This window comes from Staurois parvus, unplaced genomic scaffold, assembly GCF_062004578.1.
Source record: "Staurois parvus isolate SC_StPar_1 unplaced genomic scaffold, SC_StPar_1.0 ptg001066l, whole genome shotgun sequence".
Lineage (NCBI taxonomy): Eukaryota > Metazoa > Chordata > Amphibia > Anura > Ranidae > Staurois > Staurois parvus.
The window spans coordinates 4,876,669-4,894,252 of record NW_028318862.1 but is presented as its reverse complement, the minus strand read 5'-3'; the positions used below and the strand labels follow the sequence as shown (position 1 = coordinate 4,894,252).

The following is a 17,584-nucleotide window of genomic DNA, read 5'->3' as shown; positions in this document are numbered from 1 at the left end:
CTCAGTGGCTGAATACACCCTAGCTATGGGAACTCTGCCGAATTGAGGTTTTATCTGCCAAACCCAGCTCTGATGAAGAAGGGATCACCCTTCGAAACGCGTTCGCTTTTATCTCCCCTTCGGATGGAATTTGCATGTGACCTGTAACCCTGTGTGGACTATGGTTATTTTATGCCTGTTTTATCACTACTCTTGTTAGTATGTTTCTTTAATAAAATTATTCATTGTTTACTGAGGTAATGCGCAAGGTTGGTGCGCTCTTCCTTTTATCCTCTTCTACAGTTTTTATCAAGCTTCATGATAGAGCTGCACAACCTTTGATCAGCATTGGATGAACACACTGTTCGTTAAATCTTCCTTTGGTCTGAGTCCTTGAGCGCAGGAGATAGTGGATGTATGTGAGTCTGGGGAAAGATCCTGACTTTAAAGTCGGGATCCACCCAGATCTGTGGAGCGGCAGCTGGCTCAGTTTCTCAGCTATGCCAAGAGCCTAAGGCAGCCCCACCTTCCCCTCTACAGCCAAGCTCTCCAGTGAGCACTGGGGGGGACAGGGCAGAGAGCTGGAGGCTGACAGTCCCGGCTCTCTGCTCAGAGCGGAGGGAGAGAACTGAGTGATCAGTGATCGTTTAGTTCTCACACTTGGAACTGGTGGGGGATAGATGCAGCATGTATGCAGATGCAGGTAAAAAAAAAAATATTCCTAAACTTTTCTTTTAAGTTTACAATGTATCTAAAGCCCATACGTTTTGTTGAGTATGGAAGTGTTGAAACCCCAGTTGGGATTTTTATTAGCTATCTGAGTCCCTGCTGATGAGATCCACCCTCTCTATTGTCCTGGTGTAAGTGGGACAGAAAGTGATGGGAAATCCAAAATGTTATTGTAGACACCAGAACAGGCTAGAGGAAATCTGTGGAGACACCTGTTCCGATGACAATTGTCTAAGAGGGTATTTCTCAATTTCTGAAAATTCTTATTTTTGTAGGATAAAAAAAGTCTTACATGGGCTCTAACTATTGCCTACTCAAAAAAAAAAAAATTAAAAACATTTTGACTTTAGGTATATTTTTTTAATCCAAATAACAAAAGAAACACTGCGCTAAAGACCTCCAATTATAGAAATGTGAAGAATGTGAAAGCTGCTAGAATCCAATATAGGATGCACTATAGTACAATACAATATATAAATGCTGCGCTATTCCCAAAACATGCACAAACAAAAAATTATATATATATATATCCACAAAAAAATGTATATATGAATGCAGCAAACCCAAAAGTTAAATATAAGTCCTTGCAAAATAGTGTTTCTTGTATTGTATATAATGCTGATCCATATTAGATTTGCAAACAGTCATATCCATGATGAGCGTGCAATGTGATCTCCCCACATCACTTTTCAAACGTAACACCTCATGTCCCTCACCATATCCCACTCTGAGGCTTTCCAGAGGATTTGTGACTCTCATGCAAGATGTCTGACTGCACTTGCTAAAGATAATAGCACAATGGCACTCTGCATCTTATATCTCCTCCTCTCCTCTAGAGATTTTATAGACTGCACAGCATCCTACAAATAAACCACAACTCCCTGGGATTCCGAGTATTCATGTGCATGCGCAGTGACGTAACCGCTTCCGTCAGAGGTGACGAAAATCATGACGTCCCCACGCATGCGTGCTCAGATACTTTGAATTCTGGGAGTTGTCGTTTATTTGTAAGACACTGTGCCCCCTGTCTGTCTTCTGCACTATTGTGCTATTGTACTACTGTACTTTTGTTTTACTCCTCTTACTGTTGTAAGGGGTTCCTTTTGTGAAAATCTTAAATAAACCCATAAAAAAAAAAAAAAAAGACGCCTTGCCCCTGATGACATCATATCTGACAAAACGTGTTGGGTGGAGCCAGAATTCATGATGTCACCCTGCATGGGTGCTCAGATACTCGGAATTCTGAGAATTGGGGTTTATTTGTAGGACACTGCGCACAGTCTATATAACTTCTGGAGGAGAGGAGGAGTGCCGTTGTGCTTCTGTCTTTAGCAAGCGCATTCAGACTTCTCGCATGAGAGTCACATATCCTCCGGTAAGCCTCAGAGTGGTATATGGATAAGGACACAAGGGGGGGGGGGGTTTAAAGGCAAATATACTGTGCACTGCAAGTGCAGTTGTTCCAGAGCTTAGCAAATGAGGTAAAGCTTCACTTTGCAAAGAATACCCAATCGCGTGTAAGGAAAATAAAAAAAACGCCTTTTTGCTTGCACATGATTGGATGATAGAAATCAGTAGAGCTTCCCTTCATTTCAGAGCTTCCCCTCAAATCTAGAGCAACTGCACTTGAAGTGCACAGACTATTTGCCTTTAGTAAACCAACCCCATGGTGTTGCATTGGTATGAGCGTTGTGGGGAGATCACGTTGCACTTTTATTTGGATGTTCGCTAATTTAATATGAATAGTTAAAAAAATAATATATATATATTTATTATTATTATACAGTATTTATATAGCGCCAAAGGGTGTGCTCAGCGCTGTACAGTAACAAGGGGGACAGGACATGAGACAAGACAGTAACAATACAATACACGAGGGGTTCGAGGGCCCTGCTCTTTCGAGCTTACAATCTAGGAGGGAGGGGAAGATGTGTATGTGTATATATATATATATATATATATATATATATATATATATATATATCTCTCTATCTATATCTATCTATCTATCTATATCTATCTCTCTATATCTATCTATGTCTCTATATCTATCTATCTATCTATCTATCTATCTATCTCTGTCTATGTCTGTCTATCTATCTATCTATCTATCTATCTATCTATCTATCTATCTATATCTATCTCTCTATATCTATCTATATCTATCTCTCTATATCTATCTATGTCTCTATGTCTGTCTATCTATCTATCTCTATCTATGTCTGTCTATCTATCTATCTATCTATCTATCTATCTATCTATCTATCTATCTATCTATCTATCTATCTATATCTATCTCTCTATATCTATCTATATCTATCTCTCTATATCTATCTATATCTATCTCTCTATATCTATCTATGTCTCTATATCTATCTATCTATCTATCTATCTATCTATCTATCTATCTCTGTCTATGTCTGTCTATCTATCTATCTATCTATATCTATCTCTCTATATCTATCTATATCTATCTCTCTATATCTATCTATGTCTCTATGTCTGTCTATCTATCTATCTCTATCTATGTCTGTCTATCTATCTATCTATCTATCTATCTATCTATCTATCTATCTATCTATCTATCTATCTATCTATCTATATCTATCTCTCTATATCTATCTATATCTATCTCTCTATATCTATCTATATCTATCTCTCTATATCTATCTATCTCTCTATATCTATCTATCTCTCTATATCTATCTATCTCTCTCTATCTATCTATCTCTCTATCTATCTATCTATCTATCTATCTCTCTCCCTCCCCCCCCTCTCTCTCTCTATCTCTCTATCTCTCTATCTATCTCTCTATCTCTCTATCTATCTCTCTATATCTATCTATCTATCTCTCTATCTATCTATCTATCTATCTATCTATCTATCTCTCTATCTCTCTATATCTATATCTCTCTATATCTATATCTCTCTATATCTATATCTCTCTATATCTATATCTCTCTATATCTATCTCTCTATCTCTCTCTATCTCTCTCTATCTCTCTCTATCTCTATCTATCTATCTATCTATCTATCTATCTATCTATCTATCTATCTATCTATCTATCTATCTATATAAAGCACTATTATATATGGACTTGTATCTGATTTTTGAGTTTGCTGCATTCATATAAACATTTTTTTTGTGGATATAGATAGTTTTTAATCACCCACTGCTGGGCGTCTGTTTTTTTTTTTTTTTTCTTTCTGCAGCAGTTTATAGCTCTACCCGCAAGCTACACCCATCTCTAGGGGTGCTCCCACGGGTTTGTTTGCTCGCTCATTTCTCTTTAATTAGGGGTAAATGTTGGTGTTTCCAAGAGATGTATGAAGCCAGCAAGGGCGATTCACCCAACCGCCATCTACCACAAAATGGAAATATCAGTTTTGGGTGGACTAACCCTTTAATTACTAGTTCGCAATACAATTAGGGAAAAAAAGTCGATGGCAGCAAAGCCTTTTTAAATAGAAAGCAGAAATGCACCCACGGGGACGAGCAGTTTTATGGCCGGCTGCAAACTTCCTTTAACATTAAATGATGACCTTTTTCCCTGAGCGTTTTTTCTTTTTTTCTTTTTTTTTTTTTTTTCTTATCTTACTTGCGTTGTTCAATAACCCCCTGTCAGATATCGTATCCTGGCCCTCTTAATTAATTATAAATCAGTGCTGTTGTTTGGAAGAGGGGGGAAAATCATAATAGATGTGTTTTCCTAAATTAAAATGTAAATGTAATTACCCCATAGATTGTGAGTGAGTGAGGCCTTAGTTATTAATATTCTGCTTCACGGTCACCATGGTAACGGCCTCACCCAATCCCGAGGCCTGTATTAGGCATGTCGCAAAATTAGCAATTTTTTTTTTTTTTTTTTGCCGTGGCTGGCTAGATTTATGGAGTCGTTTTATGACATTTAAAAAAAATAGCCCTTTTCCTTGTTTACTGACAATTCCACAATTTATTACCAACCTTGCTTTCTTTCTGAGTTCAAATAAATAGAGAACAATTAACCCTTTTTTGACGCAAAATGCCCTCACTTTTTTGAAAGACGGTCGACTCGATATTATCGTGGTATGAAGTACATGGAGTTAAAATGTTGATTAATCCGGATAAACAAGACTGATAATAATGCTGATAAATGACGCTGAAATTACTTTTTGCCCATAATTTATTACATAAAATATCTTGTGTTTGACATGCGATTAGTTCCCTGGTGCATCAGTCAGCATGATGGCGGATCTTGTGAGGGACATCTGCGCTTGTCACTTCAAGCCGCTAGATACTGCGAGGGGAAAAAAAAATCACATTAATTTCTTCCCAGATTCACTTAATTGCTAAATTGTGAAAAAGCAACAACGCTGTCTTTTCCTGTCTAAAAAGGATACATAGTAACCTTTATAAAAGAGAGTCGCGGCAACTCATCCCAACCAATCCCATTTTAAGTTGTCTTTTTTTCAGCGCAGCTTGCAATCTGATTGGTAGTTATACATTTTCAGTGGTGGCTCTTCCTTCCCAACGTTTTATAGCTTTAAAGTATAACTAAAGGCAAAACTTTTTTTTTCTAGTCTTGTTTGAAATGGAAAGGGATTTGAACACCTTTCAGGTTTTTATTGCTGTCTGAGCCATCCTCTTTGTCCCATTTACCATTCTCTCTGAAAGTAAAAATAAAAATCCCAAATTTTAAGCTGTCAACGGAACTCCCTCAGAGAGGAGGGAAATCTTCCATTGGGGACACTAGTTCTGGTGACAACCATTACATTACATTACATCGAGTTTATGTAGTGCCAAAGGGTTTGCTCAGCGCTGTACAATAGAGGGGGGGACAATACATGAAACAGTACAGCAACTACAAACAGCACACGAGGGGTTAGAGCAGCAATGGGCAAACTACGGCCCGGCGGACCTTTTAATCCAGCCCGCGGAGAGTGATACATTGGCTGTCAGGATGTGTGTAGGCGGGGCAGCGTGACGAACGTGAGGGGAGCTAGGCTCCTCTCACAGTCCGCCCTGAAGACCGGAACGGCGCGGGAACACGGCGAGAGGAACGCGCGGAGCAAAGGTAAGTAAATTGACACGGGAATATGGGGGATGAATTACTATAGGGGGGATAAATTACTATAGGGGGGATGAATTACTATATGGGGGATGAATTACTATGGGGGATGAATTACTATGGGGGATGAATTACTATAGGGGGGATGAATTACTATAGGGGGGATGAATTACTATATGGGGGATGTATTACTATGGGGGATGAATTACTATAGGGGGGATGAATTACTATATGGGGGATGAATTACTATGGGGGATGAATTACTATAGGGGGGATGAATTACTATATGGGGGATGAATTACTATATGGGGGATGAATTACTATAGGGGGGATGAATTACTATAGGGGGGATGAATTACTATAGGGGGGATGAATTACTATATGGGGGATGAATTACTATATGGGGGATGAATTACTATATGGGGGATGAATTACTATGGGGGAATATTACTATGCTTACTATGGATGACACATACACATCATTCATCTACTCTTGGTCCGGCCCCCGGGTCCAATATATGAACCCATTGCGGCCCTCAAGTCAAAAAGTTTGCCCACCCCTGGGTTAGAGGGCCCTACTCTTTCGAGCTTACAATCTAGGAGGGAGGGGGTAGTGGTACAGGAGGAAGTGGCTGTGGGGGATGGAGTGGTAGGAGGAATGAAGGAGAGCGGCAGTTAGGTGAAGGTGGGGTAGGATGAGTCCAGGATGACGCCAAGGACTTTGGCTTGCGGGGCGGGATTGATGGTGGTGGTGTTAGTAGTGATGGATAGGATCGGGCGCGGGCAGGAGGGAAGACGAGAAGCTCGGTTATGGGAACAACCAGGAAGTTCCTAACTTTGGAGAAAACTCCTCTCACTTTCTGTTTTGGCTATGGGACAGGAAGTAAAGAGAAATCTCTCCAATGGGACACACATGGCAAAAAATACGTATATACCTGCTTTACTGTATCCAAAATAATAGGTGTTTTGCCTCTAGTTCTACCTTAAAGTGATATTAAACACTCAACAGAGAGCAGCTGCAGGACCTAAGAAGAACTGTCAGATGGAGCTGTCAAAAGCCTGGGTGCTAGTAGATAATCGGGAACCATTTCAGAAGCAAAACCATGCCTCCTTCATCAGCTGAACGAAGAGGCTGATGAAGGAGGCGTGGTTTTGTCTCTGAAACAGTTCCTGATTGGCTACTAGCACCCAGGCTTTTGACAGCTCCATCTGACAGTTCTTCCATGGTCCCGTGGTGGCTCTGTGACAGCTTCTCTGGATCTTATCACTAGCATCTACTGCCTCTCCATGATCCCAGCAGCTTCATTTGGGACTATTGGCACTACTGATGGCTTCACATTGAGCTAAATCTATGCCTGCTTCTCACTGAGGATTGTGAGTGCATTACAATTGTTTTTATACATTTTATATGAATAAAATCTTGCTGCACTATTGGCAGCATGGCGTCTTTTTCCCCTTTCCTTACTAAAAACAAAAAACATCTCACCCTCATATTTTAATTCCATTTTAGTTCGTTGACGAAAATTGGCATTGATTTTTGTAATACAGTGAGTGTAGAAAAGAATAGCCCCCCTTTAAAATAATCACAACCTGAAATGAAGACAGACACAATGTTTGCTTTATCCAGCTGCATTTACTCAGTGCAACATTCAAGTGAAAGATATAACACCAACATGTCAGAATTAAAAAAAAAAAATTCACAACAAAATCACTGAGTTGGAAAAAGGATCACTTTTCCTAAAAATGACTTGTAAACTCAATCAGGTGTAGCTAATCACATTCCCAATGGCATACCAAGCCATTTGACTTTCAACTGTGATCAGATGTGGTAATTTTGGTTAGCACAGCATGAAAAGAGTTTTCCTGGAGCATTTCAGTCCTTGGTAGCGCAACTGAAGTGAACAATCAACTATGAGTGGCAAGGCACTCCGAGATAAAATTGTGGACAGGCACAAATCAGAAGATGGATTCAAAAACATTTCAAAGGCTTTATCAATGCCTAGAAGCACAGTGAAGTCTGTTATTAAGAAGTGGAAGGTGTTTGGGCCAGCACAGACCCTCCCTGGATCAGGATGTCGCTCGAAACTGGATGAAAGAGCCAGGAGGAAACTGGCCAGGAAGACTACCAAGAGACCTACAGCAACTCTGAAGTAGCTGCAGGAATTGATGACAAAGCGTGGTCATTGTGTGCATGTGATAACAATATCACAAATTCTCAAACAAATGTGCTTTGTATGGGAGGGTTGCTAGATAAAACCGCTCCTCAAGCGAGGCTACATGTAGTCACCACTGAGCTTTGCCAAAACGCACCTTGAAGATTCTGAGGCCACATGGAAAGTAGTGCTCTGGTCAGATGAGATGAAAATTGAATTATTTGGCCTCAACACTAAACGATATGGTTGGTAGAAATCCAATCCAGCAACCCAGCCAAATACCACCATTCCTACAGTAAAGCATGGAGGTGGGAATATCCTCTTGGGGGGGGGGGGTTCTTTGCAGCAGGGACTGGAGCACTTGTCAGGATAGAAGGTAAAATAAATGGGGCAAAATACTGTCAAATTCTTGAGGAAAATCTGCTGCTTTTTGCCAGAAAGTTGTCAATGGGAAGAAGGTTTACCTTCCAACGTGACCATGACCCAGAGCACACAGCAACAATGAGCCCACAGTGGTTGGAGGAGAAAAAGGTGAATGTCCTCGCATGGCCTAATCAGAGCCCAGACCTAAACCCCTTTGAAAACCTGTGCAATGGCTTGAAGATTGCAGTCCACAAACGGCCACCATCAGATCTAACTGAACTTGAGCAGTTCTGCAGAGAAGAGCGGGCAGATATTGCAAAGTCTAGATGTACAAAGTTAGCAGAGACATTCCCACAGCCTGAAGGCTGGAATTAAAGCAAAAGGTGGTTCAAAAAATACTGACACAAGGGGGGGATCCTTTTTTCCAACTCCTTTTGATGTTTTTTAATTTGTTTTCCGACACATTGGTGTTATATCTTTCACTTAGATGTCATAAGTCACACTGAGTAAATACAGCTTGATAAAACAAAAACTGTATCTGTCTTCATTTCAGCCTGTAATGCAACAAAATGTGATTATTAAAGGGGGGTGATTTCTTTTTTTTTATACCCATTGTATAAGGCTTAGTTTACACTTGTTATTAGGGAGCAGGAAAACAGGTTTAAGTGCGCTTTTAGCATTCCCCAACCGCTCCCCCCCCCATACAAGGATATACATGTCGTATACAGGGTCTGGACACAGATGATGCTCAGATACGGGGCCGGGACAAGGGTGGGGCAAGGGGGCAAAGAATACGACACAGATGATACTCAGATACAGGGGTGGGCAGAAGGGCGCAGAGAAGCAAAAGGGTAAAGAATACTAGCAGGGTCTGGACACGATGCTCAGATACAGGACTGGGACAACGGGTAGGCAGGAGGGTGCAGAGAAGCAAGGAGGTAAAGAATATATGTAGGGTCTGGACACAGATGATGCTCAGATACAGGACTGGGACAAGGGGTGGGCAGGAGGGCACAGAGAAGCAAGGGGGCAAAGAATACATGCAGGGTCTGGACACAGATGATGCTCAGATACAGGACCGGGACAAGGGGTGGGCAGGAGGCCACAGAGAAGCAAGGGGGCAAAGAATACGACACAGATGACACTCACATACAGGGCCAGGACAAGGGGTGGGCAAGAGGACGCAGAGAAGCAAGGGGGCAAAGAATATGACACAGATAATACTCGGATACAGGGCCGGGACAAGGGGTGGGCAGGAGGGCGCAGAGAGGCAAGGGGGCAAAGAATACGACACAGATAATACTCGGATACAGGGCCGGGACAAGGGGTGGGCAGAAGGGTGCAGGGAAGCAAGGGGGCAAAGAATACGACACAGATAATACTCGGATACAGGGCCGGGACAAGGGGTGGGCAGGAGGGCGCAGGGAAGCAAGGGGGCAAAGAATACGACACAGATAATACTCGGATACAGGGCCGGGACAAGGGGCAGGCAGGAGGGCGCAGAGAAGCAAGGGGGCAAAGAATACATGCAGGGTCTGGACACATGATGCTCATATACAGGGCCAGGACAAGGGGCGGGCAAGAGGGCGCAGAGAAGCAAGGGGGCAAAGAATACATGCAGGGTCTGGACACATGATGCTCATATACAGGGCCAGGACAAGGGGTAGGCAGGAGGATGCAGAGAAGCAAGGGGGCAAAGAATACATGCAGGGTCTGGGCACATGATGCTCAGATACAGGGCTGGGACAAGGGGTGGGAAGGAGGGGCAGCTGCCCTGGACATGATGGGTTATAGCAGGGATGGGGGCTCCCTGTGCCGATTGCTTCTGTTACAAGGCTGACAGGAGTAGTGACTGCTAACTCTAAAGAGAAGGGGGGACGCAGTTTGGCATCTTTGCCCTGGGCGCTGGATGACTTTGTCCTGGCACTGCATGTCGTGTCTGAAATGTTTTGAATCATGGCGCCTCAAAAATTGCCCCCACTCAAGTAAATCCTTTTCTATACCCATTGTAGCTTTTGTCAATTGACGAAAATTTGAATTGATTTTCAACTAGTTTTCATCACTGAAACACGCCTCTGCCGAAAATTATACCAAAAATATTTTGGTCAACAAAATGAACACTCCAGTAGAATCGGCATTGGGAGCTCTGCTACAGCCCGGTTGTTGTGATCTGGCCGGTATGGATGAAGTGGTTCTCTTCACAGCTTACTGCATTTGGATGTTTTCAATCTCCTGACAAGGGTCGCTTTAAGCAGATTTCTTTAACATCACAACATCGGTTATTCCTCTGGTTTAACTGGAAACTCCAATAAAAAGGAACTATTGTTTTGTTCCATCCACCCTCCTCTTCGTTTTATTTTGTCAGATATTTCAAAGAAAAAAAAATGCCACAAAGATGAGGTTAAATTAAGTTGTTTTTGACATTTTTCCATGGAACAACACCCTTGGGTGTGCCACTCCATTTACCTAGCAAGAAAAACTAGTGTTTTGTTCTGTATCTGTTCAGGAGGGTGGATAATGGAGAACACAGCAATCCGACTTCCTGGATTCTTATTTATTTTAACATGCTCCCAAATATTTGGTTACTACCATTGCACAACCTTCCCTGCGTTTTATTTGTTTGTTTTGCATAAAGCCGGAATAGTGCAGAGAGATACGAATGATCATTTACATGATTTTACCTGGTTGGAGTTCTCCTTCCAGGATCTTGTTTTAGCATCGATGTATCTATTCCGATTTTAAATTGGAAACTAAACATTTCTTCCATTTTTATTATTTATTTATATTATTTATTATTTTAATTATCTGCAGTAAATGTAATCTTCTTATCCTTTTCATGTCTGGGGTTAATCAAAACTTTTTGACCAGAGCAGATTTTTAAAGCGCAACTCCACCCTATTCAGCAACACCATTCCCACTGGTAGCTGATTCCTGTGCCATTAATCTTGGATATTTTTTTTGTTCTGTTTTGTTTTTTTAAATATCTTTTTTGTTCAAAAATTCTGTTGTTTCCGGCCCACCTCGCCGCAGTGAGGTTCGTCATTTCCGCTCTCCCGTTGGCTCCTGGGATAGCAGTGTCATCAATCCCAGGAGTCAACAGGCATCCTCTGCTTCTGGCATTGTGTTTATTTATTTACTTATTTCAGGTACTTATATAGTGCTGTCAATTTACACCATGCTATATATATATATATATATATATATATATATATATATATATATATATATACACATATATATATATAGTACATTCACATCAGTCCCTAATCCTCAATTGGCATACAATCTAAGGTCCCTAACTTTTATTCATACATACCCATACTAGGGCCAATTTAGACAGGAGCCAATTAACCTACCTGCATGTCTTTGGAGTGTGGGAGGAAACCGGAGTACCTGGAGGAAACCCACGCAGGCACAGGGAGAACATGCAAACTCCAGGCAGGTGGTGCCATGGTTAGGAATCAAACCTACGATCCTAGTACTGCCAGACGGAAGTGCTAACCATTTAGCCGCTGTGCTGCCCATTTCAATACCGGAAATGACGCGTTGCCAGGCGGAGTTAGGCGCCTTTCTTTGCTGTTTTATTTGTAAATTTACTAAAAAGTGTATACTTTTTCAAATGGCACTTCTGAATCTCATTTGAATAAACATTTGCTGATTATTATTACTGTATTGTGCGGGGCTTGCTGCTTTGCCCGGCAGCATTTGTTGAATAATTAATGAGTTAAATGATTAATTGACAGATTGCCATAAAAATGGGGTGGGAACATCCGCCAACGCCGCCATGTCTATGGCAAGCTGCAATCAACACAGTGCGTCGTGATGTATTCCCACTGCGTAGGCATGCGATCGGAAGGTGCATGCTGGGTAGCCTGCTGTACCTAATCCCGGAAATGACAACTAGCAGGGCTTCAGATGCCCATAGTCTCAATGGCCGCAGCCTGCCTACCCAGGGTGCAGTGAGAATTTCAGGATTTCAAAGTCACATAAATGATTAGAAATATTAAAGTATGCTATTTAGATGGTAATGGCAAAGATAATCACGGGAATTATTAAAAAAAAAAAAATAGACAAGGAGAATGGAGCTCTGCTTTTAAAGTGGTACTGAACCTACAACAGTAAAATCAGTCTGTATATGCAGTAAAGCACGCTTGTTATACTCACCGTGGAACCTAAGGGGTTAATCCTCTGCATTGTGTAAAAAGGATGTTTGATTCTAACTTCTCTGATCCTCCCCTTATTCCAGTGCCCCCCTCTTATCTTCTGATAAGATATATTATGTGGAGACACTCTGCACATGCTCAATTTGGTGTGTATTGAGAGGTTTGTTTTTTTCTTGGAATAGTGCATGTGATCAGCACAGGGCCAATCAGCACTTTCCAGACAGAGGTCAGGGGTTCTCCATCCTCCTAGAGCAAAAGAGAAAACTCCTCCTACAAGCTTTAATCTGTGCTCTGCTGAGCACTGATAGAATTCACAAGACTGAGAGGTTTTTTTTTTTTTTTTCTTGGAATAGTGCATGTGATCAGCACAGCACCAATCAGCACTGTCCAGTCAAAGGTCAGGGGTTATAGGAAAGAAAACTCCTACAATCCTACAAGCTGTAACCAGTGCTCTGCTGGACACTGATAGAAGTCACAAGACTGCTATATACTGCTGATGAGAAAAGGTATTTAGCAGTTTATATTTACTAAAATAATTGCATCTCCATGTACTGTGGGAGACCAGATATAGTGAATGCAGGGTCCGGGGAGACCAGATATAGTGACTGCAGGGTCCGGGGAAAGCAGATATAGTGACTGCAGGGTCCGGGGAAAGCAGATATAGTGACTGCAGGGTCCGGGGAGACCAGATATAGTGAATGCAGGGTCCGGGGAGACCAGATATAGTGAATGCAGGGTCCGGGGAGACCAGATATAGGGAATGCAGGGTCCGGGGAGACCAGATATAGTGAATGCAGGGTCCGGGGAGACCAGATATAGTGACTGCAGGGTCCGGGGAGACCAGATATAGTGACTGCAGGGTCCGGGGAGACCAGATATAGTGACTGCAGGGTCCAGGGAGACCAGATATAGTGACTGCAGGGTCCGGGGAGACCAGATATAGTGAATGCAGGGTCCAGGGAGACCAGATAGTGACTGTGGGGTGCGGGGAGACCAGATATAGTGAATGCAGGGTCCGGGGAAACCAGATATAGTGAATGCAGGGTCCGGGGAGATCAGATATAGTGAATGCAGGGTCCGGGAGACCAGATAGTGACTGTGGGGTGCGGGGAGACCAGATATAGTGAATGCAGGGTCCGGGGAGACCGGATATAGTGAATGCAGGGTCCGGGGAGACCGGATATAGTGAATGCAGGGTCCGGGGAGACCGGATATAGTGAATGCAGGGTCCAGGGAGACCGGATATAGTGAATGCAGGGTCCAGGGAGACCGGATATAGTGAATGCAGGGTCCAGGGAGACTGGATATAGTGAATGCAGGGTCCAGGGAGACCGGATATAGTGAATGCAGGGTCCGGGAGACCAGATAGTGACTGTGGGGTGCGGGGAGACCAGATATAGTGAATGCAGGGTCCAGGGAGACCGGATACAGTGAATGCAGGGTCCAGGGAGACCGGATATAGTGAATGCAGGGTCCGGGGAGACCGGATATAGTGAATGCAGGGTCCGGGGAGACCGGATATAGTGAATGCAGGGTCCGGGGAGACCGGATATAGTGAATGCAGAGTCCGGGGAGACCGGATATAGTGAATGCAGGGTCCGGGGAGACCGGATATAGTGAATGCAGGGTCCGGGGAGACCGGATATAGTGAATGCAGGGTCCTGGGTTTAGTAACACTTTAAGTATTGGTGTGTATTGGTTTACTCCACAACAACTTTTTAGCTGCTGTACATATCAAAATGATTTTCACACTTTTTTTTAGCATATATGGGGAGTTCTTTGATTTGTTTTTGAAAATATTCTGATTATATCTTTTCTAATTAGCAATAAATAAAATGCAGTTGTAGCTTAATGCGTAAAGTATTTTGCTTAGCCAGTACTTTTTCAAAGTTTGCTTAGCATAACAAAAATGTATGAGGCCGTGTGAAGTTTTGCTCTCTTCAGTCAGTCATCCTACAATTAAAGTGCTTATAAGGGATGAAGGTTGTTTTTTTTTTTTTTTTTTGTACCTTAATGTATTCTCTGCAGTAAGGTAAAACATCTTCTAAGTGCAGCTCCCCAGCCCCCCAAGCCTCATTGCGCTCTTGAGGAACATCGGCCATCTTGTTGGTTTGAAACTTAACACAGCACTATTGATATGTTGATATCCTTGCTTGCTATGCAAGTGCAATTCAATAAATAGGTTTTAGCTTTGAATTTTCTACACTATGAGTTGGCAATTCTTTTCATGTGGTGCTTTGGTGGCCTGATGTGGAGTTTGCCATTTGAAGCTCTTTTTTGGAAGAATATCTTGGGTGACCCTGTGAGTGTTTCCTATACAAGAACCGGTTGCAGCACCTGCTGGATTTATGATGCTGCTTATGTTGACTGACCTGTGGGTCGGTCAACACTTTTGGTAAAGAGGTCAATTTATTTGGGTGTATGGTGATGGTCTCCTCTCTGGGTTGGAACCCCTTTCCTATGCATGGCTCTTAATTCCTGTATATGGGAAACCCACATGGACTTTGCTGTCATCTATCTTATTGTGTATGGGACGTTCTGTTCTAATTAGCGCTGCAACTTTTTACTACACATGAATTGTAATATAGGGGGGTGTTTGGCTATTTATATTGCAGAGTATGTGTTGCTGGCCACTTGTATCAAGGCAAACCCCTTTTGTGGAAATGGCTAGTTTGGATTTTTTTTAGACAAAGCTGGCCAGCTAAACACATATTTCAATATGTAGACTCAACAATGTGTATCTTAAAATTAAACGCAATTAAACTTTCTCAATCATCATGAACTATTTTTAATCCTTATGCTGCTATAATTAGTGAATAGATAGGAAGGTATGTTATGTTTACTTTTTTTAAACTTTTTTTTTTTTTTTTAAGATTTACATTTTTTCAGTTGCTTCCTGGTTTCTAGCCTAGGGCAAAATAATATCATACATCGCGGGAGTCTCTTCATGGGCCTTTTTTTTTTCTTTTATCTGGAAGAGGGGGAGGGACTTTCTCAGCTAAGGTCCGGTGGATTCCAGGAAGTAAATGCTACATGAATCATCTGCCCTTACTCAAGAAGGTCGGGGCTAGGTATGCTAGGGGGGTGTTTTTCAAATTTATTTCTCAACAAAATAAAGCATGGAAATATAGATGGATGGGTGAGTTTGCTTTGAATATTAAAACTTAAATAGCATTTTTGGTCTGTGGTTATCAGATATTGTTTATTTGCTCTTTAAGTTATCTATGGGGGGGAAGAAAGGGTAAATCTTCCCAAAAGAGATACATGTAGCAAAAAGCCTTGCTGTTTCTAACCCTTTCTTTGCAGTAAAACTGCAAAAAAAAAAAAAAAATTGACTAGAGCTGGGTTTTATATCACTCCCATAGATATGTAAGAGGGTTGAAAATATGGGCACAGAGGTCTCTGCAAGTGCCAGATTCCACCTACTGGAACTCCTACTGAAACTAAATTATTTATTTTTGGCAAACTTACTTTTTAAAAAGGAAAAAATTAACCACTCTGGTCTTTTCACTGAGTTTTGATAACTGTAAATACTGTTAGACCCAGAAAGGCCCAAAAGATGTTCATTTGCAGCCCCTGCTGATATCTAAGGGGTTAAGGGGAAAATATTAATGCCAACAGAAGAGTGTAACCCCAAGCTTCGGAGTCTATGGCATCTCCTGGAAGTGAGCGATTTTATTGCCCCCTCCCTTTCATTATTAATGAAACGGGACTGGGATGATCTTTCACAAAAGTTCAGCAAGTCTATAAAGCCTCAGAGCCGAAATGCCATCTCACTCGTTTTACATTAAGTGACACAAGTCTGTCTCGTGGCAAAATTAAAAAAGAAAAACGAACATAAGAATGAGGCAGGGAGAGCCAGGATGAGAGAGAGAAACGCGGGCCATGAGGGAGGGGGAAGAAAGACAACTGATATCTTCCGCAGATAATGGATGGGACTGATCCGATGTGCTTTTGTACAGTCAGGGTTATACCGCTGCACACAAGACATATTTTAAAATAACTGCAAACTCAAAACGTAAAGATTTTCAATGTATAAAATGTCAATTTTGCCTAAGCAGTACCATAAAAGAATTACCTTTTTGTCTTGCATTTGCCTGAAAAGCAGCAATGTACTTCCTGTCTGGGCACTTCTGTTCAGTAGCCTCAAAACTGTATTTCTGCAGTGTGAGATTGTCTAAGGCACTGCTGCCTGTAACAACTAGTCTCATGAGTTTTGTAGTGAGATTTGATGATGATGCTACTGTACTGCTCTCTGTTCTCCTTGCTGGAGTGGAAGCTGTACCTCAGGATCCGCAGTGCAAGCATCTTCTTGATTCAGCTTCATCTGTTTTGTATATCTGTGCTTCCTCCATTTCCCTTGATGCTTTCGAATACTTACAATAAGTCACTGGGAGGGGGAAACTCTGAAATGCGGGAGCAAAGCCATGAGTCTACCCAGATAGCCATCTCCACACAAAGACACAATGCAGAACAAGGTATGGTAAGACGGTAAGGTGGAGGAGCTCACCTGCAGGAAACCCATAGGGAATACCTGTGACTAGTAAGGATCCCTCTTCTTGCCTTTTTTGTGCACAGCTTCCACAATTCAGGTTGTTCAGGTGTTAAATTCTGACAAGAAGACATGCGTTGCATGATGATGCTTGCAATGGAAGCTACTAGGCTGGAATTCATATCCTATATATTAGTTTCAGGGCAGTGATTGTTTACCTTCTCTTTTCTTGAGCCAGTATCTAGCACAGGGGTGGGCAAACTTTTTGACTTGAGGGCCGCAATGGGTTCATATATTGGACCCGGGGGCCGGACCAAGAGTAGATGAATGATGTGTATGTGTGAATTAATATAAATTAAATTAAAATTTGTAACATTAAATGTTTAGATTAATTTAAGGTAGAAAAGCATAAAAAGAGTTATTTTACAAAACTTTTATGCCCCCCACTAGCTACTGGCCGGCCCAGCCGCTACCATGCCATCCATAGTAAGTATAGTAATATTCCCCCATAGTAAGCATAGTAATTAATCCCCCATATAGTAATTCATCCCCCATATAGTAATTCATCCCCCCTATAGTAATTCATCCCCCCTATAGTAATTCATCCCCCCTATAGTAATTCATCCCCCATATAGTAATTCATCCCCCATATAGTAA

The 17,584-nt window shown here is 41.9% G+C and overlaps 1 protein-coding gene across 1 annotated transcript in view; it reads left to right on the top strand.

Annotated features, from left to right (window-relative positions):
* The window catches only part of PEX14 (peroxisomal biogenesis factor 14), a 116,462-nt gene that overhangs the window by 62,980 nt on the left and 35,898 nt on the right, over window positions 1-17,584 (top strand). The gene's annotated exons all lie outside the window — the stretch shown is intronic.